This window comes from Falco biarmicus, chromosome 8, assembly GCF_023638135.1.
Source record: "Falco biarmicus isolate bFalBia1 chromosome 8, bFalBia1.pri, whole genome shotgun sequence".
Taxonomy (NCBI): domain Eukaryota; kingdom Metazoa; phylum Chordata; class Aves; order Falconiformes; family Falconidae; genus Falco; species Falco biarmicus.
This window is the reverse complement of record NC_079295.1, coordinates 66,322,331-66,330,747: the sequence shown is the minus strand read 5'-3', so window position 1 is coordinate 66,330,747 and position 8,417 is coordinate 66,322,331.

The following is an 8,417-nucleotide window of genomic DNA, read 5'->3' as shown; positions in this document are numbered from 1 at the left end:
TCCTGCCTGTATTAGGGCTTGTGCTTGGCCCTGGCCCAGCGCTCGCCGTTCCTTTACAAAGCCAGCGCTGAAACACTTTGGGAGTTTCCAGGTCTCTCCTGCGGCTGTGGGCTTTTTGCAGCCATCCTTGTGCAGGACACTGGGGTGAGCAGGCTTCCCTGCAAAAATGACAGTTGTTCTCAATGAAGCCAGAGATTGGTGTGTGCGAGGTGGGGAGCTGCCAGCTGGGACGTGGCTGCTGGCATGGCTTGTTGCACAGCAAGTCTCAAAATGATTAAACTATTTTGCATCTGTAAAAGTCTTATGCAGAAAAGCTCAGCTGTGATATCAGAGGAGCCACTTTACTTTGTTCAAATACCAGAATTGTTTATACCAATAATTTTTTAAAAAACATTTTGCAATCATTTGAAAGTTGCTCTAAAGTTCTTTTCCCAGGTATTATAGGAAGCACATCTTGAGATCTTATTTCCAGTTCCCATGAAAGAAGGAAAAGCAGTCCAAGGGGAGAAGGATCAGATAAAGGGACAACAGCGTGTGCTGGAGGAAATGAAATTTGCCTACAGAGAAGGTAGGACTGCCACAGAGGAAACAAATAGGATCTGTCCATTGTCTGTGCTCTTCTGCCCACTCCAGTGGGAGCTCAGCCTCCAGTGAAAAGATTGGTGCTAATTGTCCATGGCATCCATGTGAAACAGAAGCTTAAGCTGAGGAATAAAACCACTAAATAGGAGACCTCCCAGTTACTTAAAACTTACCCCTCTTCTCTTGCTCTAGGTGATACGTCGTCGTATTTCCAAGAAGTTGATAAATTCCACTAGATTTAGGAATGATTTCTATAAACCTTTTAGCTTTACTGCAAAAGTCCTTTCTGACAAGAATAATGCTGCAAAGAATTGATTGCTTTTTGTTTTGGCCCCATACGGCCAACAAGCCAACAACTGAGTCATTTTCGGTGTCTTCATTAGTGGAAATGATTCAGGGACTGGATTACCATGACCTCTTCTCTGGGCTGGGGCACTCTCCTCTTTTAAGATACTTGTGGCGGCAGAGGGGATGGCCCAGAGATCCTGAAGCAGAGGATGGTAGGAAGCACCTGAAAGGATCAGAAAACATAATTCAGCCGAAAGCTCCAACACAGCACATTTTGTAGTGCCTCCGTCTACCCAGACCATGTCTGGAGGGGCTGTGGTATTTGCTGCTGTCTTTTTACATAATAAAGTAAGTTTTCGTAGTACCTACTGTTGTTCGCATTGCCTTGTGTTTAAAAGATGGCATAGCTTTAATTGGATTGAAAGAGAAGCAATGCGAAAATACATACCGTAAGCCAAACCTGGTAGCAGTTGGATTACTGAACCTTTTTTAAAAACTCCTTGAACCCTGAACATTTAAAAGGCCGTTTTAGTGGTGATGCTTATTACTCGCCACATAAAAACATTTCACAGTGGGGGTACTGACAGGGTGGTTATGCTCACCCAGCCCGATTCTGTTAAGTGTCCAAGTCCATTCACTGCTCCAAGTAGGAAGTTTACATCAGTTCAGCATCTCTGACTCAACAGTTGGTCAGTAAAGTTACATATATATTCATTTTAGGTACCTCTTTTCTTGAAAGGGTCATTTTAGGAGTTATCACATGTATTGCTGAGAAGATACTATGATGAGAGTTACCATGACCTTGGACTGTGGAGTTTCTCTCTCCTGCAAATAGTTCTTAGCTGGTTTCCTTGCAAAATAATTGTATACAATTTTTGGGGTGATCTCGTGTATGTAAACACCAATGAACTTTTTGGGTGTTTCGTGGGGGTTTTTAAGTGCAAACCAACAAAAGTCATGCTCAGAGTGTCAGCTGAGTGTGAATTTTTGTGATTTATCTAGTCAGGCATGTTTGTAGAGCAGTGGAGCTCACTGGGAGCAAGGAGAGTGTATTGGCTTTGTCCCCACGGCTGAGCATGCTGCGTGCATGCAGGTGTCTCAGCATCATGCCCGAGTGCCCTGTGCTCTGTGATCAAACTTTATAATTAATATCCTAGGCTTGCTTTACCTTCATGAGTCTCACAGATGTATGAAAACGCAAGAGAAATTAAAATGAGCATTCACAGTTTTCTCTTTTTTTTCATTAACTGTTGGGTCTCCATAGCAACTTCCTGTTCACATGAGGTCCCGGGCTTCCAGAGACACCTCAAGCCCCAGCACAGACATCTTCATCAGTGTTCCCATGGGAAAGGCAGAGTGTTTTCCGGTCGATACCAGCATCCCCAGAAGCAGCTCGGGGCTGGTACAGCTTCCTCCTGCAGTGCCTTGGTCCCCTCACAGCATCTTGTCTGCGAGCACGTGTGTGCCATAACCACTGCACATCTGCACCAGGGCTTTGCCCAATGCAAAAATTACAGTCAGCTGGCTGCAAAGGCATGGCTCTGGATGAGGATTCAGTTTACAGAGTCTGGGTAATGGAAAAGAGGTGCAGAAGTGATCACTCAGAGGCTTCCCCATATAACAGTGTTCCCATCGTGTGGCTACCAGAGGCAATTGGAGACAATCCAGGTGATCAAGCCAGTCAGATTTTGCTGAGGTTTACAGTAAAATCTAAGGCTTATAAAAGCACTACACAATGTGGCTGTACTTGTAGTCAACCTGCCTCAGGCTGTGGTTTGCTTATGCCCCATCCCAGAGCTGCGGGTCTGGGCACAGAGCCTCTCCTGGCATGGCACTCTGCTGCCCTGCTCCACCTCTGCAGTAAAGTTCCTGTGACGACGGCAACTGGGGAGGGGAATTGAGGTGCCAAAGCGTGAATTTAATCCACAAGCAGTGAAATAACCCAGTCTCCTGGTAAATGGGACTCAACTATGGTGCGAGAGCCATGCCCAGCTGGGGGCAGATTCCTCCAGGCATTTAAAAAAAACCAGCCCGTACACTTGTCTGGCCTTTGGGGTTTTTCTCTGCCTCAGTGAACTGAATCTTCCAGGGAACAGGGAAGGGCTGCAGGGGGGCAGGTCAAGGTGCTTTTGGCATCCCCAGGTAAGGGAGAAACTGGGGTAAAAGAAAGCACCTTTGGGAAACATGACCATGGCCCTGGTGCTGCCAGGGAGGGGCCCTGCATGACCGTGGCTGCTCTGACCCTGGAAGGATAAGCTGTTCCCAGGAGAGGTGGGCAGGGTAGCAGCCCCCATGGGATCCCTTGCACTCAGCTGCTTGTACCTGCACTGCTGCAATGCTCAGGATGAGCATTTCATTTTGGGTTTTTTTTCCTGCTGTTTTTTGGGAAATGGACAAAAGCCGGTCGGGGAAGAAACATAGATCACAAGGGTTTAGTCATTGTTTAATGTAAAAAATCAATCACAGGATTTATCCTGGAAACTATTTTCTAAATCGTAGGACTTAGACAGACACAAGCCCTATTTTGCTGAGTTTAAAATACATTGATTAAACCTAATAGCAATGGATACAAGAAATGAGGCAAAAAGTGGGGATCTCTGCCCAGGGTCTGGAATGTCAGAAAGGGTCTGTGCCAGGAGCAAAAAGTGCTGTGGTCCCAGGGCAGGTAAAACACTATCAGTGTCCCAGGGCCAAATGGAGCAGAGTACAAGAGCTCTCTGGACTGTGTTTTTTTAAAATGGAATTAGTAGAAATTACACGAGGTAAGAAATCAGTGTTTCCAAAAAATATATCATCTCTCAGTGAGTTCTAACGGGCCCCTGAACTGCAACCTTGGGTGTTTGTCGGCTGGAGCCAGCGGGCACCAGGAGATGAGACTTGGAGCATCCTTTGGGTACCAGTAGGTGGTGTGCCAGGGTGGTGGGCAGGGGCAGCGTGCCTCCTGCCCACGGGCATTGCCCCGGAGTGGTGTAGCCTGCGGCAGCTGTGGGATACAGAGGCAGCACGAGGGGCAAAATGCCCCACGCCCACAGTCATGCAGCACACAGACAAAGTAGGTGGCAGATCCAATGAGAAAAAAAGCCCATCTTGGACCACTTCTTATGTTTGTTTTTGTTGTTGCTTCAACCAAAGTGGCTGGAGTGCGGTAATTAAAGGCTCAGTGGCTCTAATTGGAATAGGTTTAAGCTGGAGGTCAAAATCCCTTCTGGCACTTCCTCTGCCTAATAACCATCAACAGAAATCAAACAAATCCAACTGGCTCCAGCCCCTAATCTGCAACCAGGAAAGGTCATGGTGGTGATAAGGGAGCTCAGCAGCTGCAAACAGCCCTGCATGAAAACACAGACTCCAGCAGATCAAACAGCCGAGTGCTGAGGGGCACAGTGCCCAGGCCTGCTTGGTGTGGATGGGGATGGTTTGATGGCCACGTGTCAGTGCTGGGGGACAAGTAAGGGCAGTCCCTGGCTGCATGTGATGAGTTGGACCCGGTGCTGCCCATGGGGCATCTTGTGCATGAGTGAGCCGTGCCAGTGCAGTACATGGGACAGAGACGGGGCTGGCGCCCAGCAGCACTCAGCATGTCTATTTCACCAAAATGCCTGTTTTCTTTGAGCAGATGAAGAAAGTGAGGCTGTGATGGGGATTAGAGAAGGAGCTTTTGCAACCAAGTGCTAGTTTTGGGGCACCCGTCAGGTGCTGTGCACAGTGTGGGTGTGGGGCTGCACCCCCAGCCCACCCACTGCTGCGGCTTCCTGCTGCTGCCAAAGGTCACTGCCCTCGCCAGGCCACCGCTTTAACTGCTTTTCTAACTATGCCCTAATCTGGACCTTTAAAGTGAAAGGGGGTTGGGAGTGGGGCAGAGAAGAGAGAGGAAAGGAAAGGGGTTGCAGATGTGCAATGATCAAACACCACAGGGCAGGGACGCAGCTGGCTGTGCACTGGGCCATCCCTCCCTGCTGCAGATCTGCCAGTCCTCACTGGGATGCCTCCAGTAACTTTTGTCTACAGAGTGCATTGTTTTAATGTTTTTGTGCTCTTTGTCACTGCTCCCCTCTCTGCCAGCCCACTCACATGCATTGCACTGGGCTCAAAGGGATCTGGTGGTGAGTTACTGCACTGTGCCCCACATTTAATTTGGAGGGTTTACTTTTCATGCAAAGACAGCACCTGCACTGCAACCAGCTGAAAGCCAGGGCTGACCCAAGCTTGCCACAGCAGCTGTTTTACCAAACACACTCCTCCTGCATGGGATGGAAACACAAGGTCCTGGGCTGGGAACAAGGTGGTGGCTACCCCAGCTGCTCTGTCAGGGTGTGGCTTGTGGCTCCTTCATGCAGCGTTTTCCTGCCTCAAAACCAGCCACTCCTGCTGTGGGTGTCAGGGGACAGAGAAACTGAGGCTGCCCTCCCACTGCCACTTTTCAAAAGCTCTGGTGCCAAAAGGAGCACAGTGTGGTGCTGGGGCTGGTGCTAGCGGGCAGCGCTGCAACTGCAGATGCGACTCCTGCCACTGGCTTTGCCACTTCTGATGGGTGCACAGAGCAGGCAAAAAAACAGCATGAGAATGCTGCTGCCATATGAGGCCATTCAGTGCCATGGGAGGCTGTGCAGTGCTGCAGGATGCTGTGCTACAGGATGCCATACAAGGCTGTGCAGTGCCATGGCTGGCAGGCAGAGCTGCAGCTGCCCTAGCTGAGCCCGCAGCGCTCCCTGGGCAGCAGCTCTGGCTGGAGCTGCCCGGGCCCCATGGGAGGCTGCATTGCAGCTGCAATCACTGCTCACTCCCTCCCACAGATGTGACCAGGGCAGGAGTGTCCAAAAGCCCTGGCCATGCCTGGGTGTTACTTGTTCTAGTGCTTCCATGCCTGCAGTAGGTGATGGGAGCCCTGTCTTGGGGAAAGCTGTCTCCCGTATGCCCCAGCCCTGCTCTGGGGCCCCCAAATAGGCTGTAAACTGCAGCAGCACCATCATTTGCCCTGCGGTGTGCTCCTGATTTGTGCAAGGATGTGTTTGAGTTCCTGCTTTTTTTCTCCAAGTTGCATAGAAGTAAGTGGGACCAGCACAAAATCTTACTGCTAATGTGAAGCTTCGTTAGGATTCGTCCGTCTGCATGGGAGCTGGTTTGGCTGGTGAAGCTGTTGATGGGGCTGGGTTACTGCTGGAGGGAGCAACTTGTGGCAGCACACCATAGCTCAGGAGAGTGGCAGCAAAAATACACTAACTGAACTGTAACCAAAGCCCTAATCCTGACTTTGCAAAAAAAAACCCAAACCCCCCAAAACCCAACCTGACAATGCTAAGCAAATCTAAAGATTGGTTGAAGTCCTGCAGGTGCAATCAGTAATGCAAAGATTAACACAGAGCTCATCTTTGACAAGATGATGTTTTAAAACTCCCAAAAGAAAAGTAAATTCAAACCACTGAAACAGCTGTAGGTTAAAATGTGCATGAGCTGGTTCTCCTGAGTTTGTCTGGGAGCCCATCATGCCACTGCTCTGGTTCGTAACTGGGTCTGGTCTCCCCTCAGGCTAGCCCTTGGTTTCAGGATCAGGGGACTGGGCACAGGTGGACTGCAGAGTCTGGAAGGGTAAATCCTCTTCGGTTTTGGGTGCCTCTGCATCCCCATGAAATGTGACAGCTGGGTCACAGCTGTGGAGGCTGCAGACCTGCCTGGCTTTGCCAAATCCTGCTGAGCCAGTGAAGGTGAGCACAACACTGATGCAGAGGGACCTAAATGTCTTGTTCATATCTCAGGGCAGTTGTTGCTGGTAATGCCTGCATTAAGGCAAATTAGTTGGCTTTAGGGCTAGGGTTTAAGAAAAGTGGAACTACAGACACTGCAGCATTTTGTGAGTGCCCAAGGTGAGTGGGAACCAGTTGCTTCAGTGCAATGACGGATCTGTGGCTTCTAGCTGGGTGCAGGACCCAGTGTCTGCAGCTCTGAGCTGCCCTTCAGGTCCTTTGTGAAAATCCATTTCTCTACTCCATCAAGACTGGGTAGCATGAGTTCGGATGTAGATATTCCTGATTCAGTGAAGTGATTTTGTCTGTTATAGTGGAATACTTTTTTCAGGGAACTGAGAAGCACATTCAGGTAAAATGTATCATCACCTTTCCCTAGGACAAGAAGCTGAGGTGCAAGCTGGCACGGTGAGGCAGGGACAGTCCCCATAGCCTTGTCCAGCTGCTACTTCCTTAGCCCAGGGTCCACAGGGCGTTGGGATCAAAAAGCAAAGGTCTCAGTGCTGTGTTCTGATGGCGGGCTGGTTCAGTGGGTGGGCAGCGAGCGCCCAGGGCAAGGGCTGCCCTGGTTGAAAGGAGCTGCTGCTCAGTGTGGGCAGGAGTTTCAGTTTTAAATGGTTCCTGGGGAATGGTTTTCCCGTGGTGTGGGATGCAGAGCCCTGTATCCAGGCTTCTGGATGAGATGCTTGTGTTTAAGTCCTATGGTTTGTGTGGGTGTTTATGTCTGTGTCCTCATCTCTTGCTGGTTTTAGTTTGTTTGGAGCAAAAGCTAAATTCTTGGAGAAATTTTACTGCCCTCTCAATCTGCAGCTCAAAGGACACAAAGCAGCTCCAAAACACTTGGGATAAGTCCAGTGATGGGTTCTGGCATGGGGCAGTGAAGTGGAGAGCAGATGTACCGGGTACCAGCAGCCCCTTATCCTTTGGTCCTACCAGTTTTATGGAAAGGCTTTTATCAGACATTCCAGACCTATTACTCCAAACATTCCAGCTGGAAATGGCGAGGTGGGAAGAAGCACTTTACAGGCCCAAACTTCCTGAAACTGCTAGGAATGACCTTATCCATACGTTCAGCAAAGCCTGAGCCAGATGACGGCAGGTGAAAGCAGTGCAGGCAGGGCTCTGCCAGGAGGAGGAGGAGGCTGAGGAAGGCTCTGCCTGCTGCCTTTACCTCAGCTATCTCCTCTTTGGCCCCACCTGTCCTCCTTATTGGGACACAGTTTAAAACTCCCTCTGTGCCCGTGTTGCTCTGCTGAAGGTGTGTTTGCACAGCGGGCAGGACTGACTGACAGCCGAAGGGTTATTTCAACCTGTCTCTCACAGAACAGGCTTTGAAAGTTCAGCAAGTGCCAAGAAGAGAGGTGCAATTAAGGGAGATTGCTTTTTTGGAGATGCAACACTTCTATTAAGCAAGTGCTCTGTTTATGTCCTTGCTAATTGAAGTAAATTGCTTTCTGCAATCAAATTGGGAAGTTCCTCTTCTGATCACGATGCAAGTTAACGCTTTACTACATGATTTCCAGTATTTAGTCTGCTTTTAGTGTTCTCCCTTTAATTATCCAGTTGATTTCTGCAAGCCTGCAGTGGTGGTATTTGAAGGGCTCTGTTGCTTCCTAGAAACGAAGGGGAACAGGAGGGATTTCTTTGTCTTGCATTTCTTTTTCTTGTCCCCCAGCCTGTGTTTCCCGGTGCATCACTGAAGTAGAGCTCGGATAATTTTGAGGCTGGCTTTGTTCACCTATTAAACCAAAGAAGTGGCCGGTGCTCTGAGTGTGGGCTGCTGGATCCCTCTGGGCTATGGGCTCA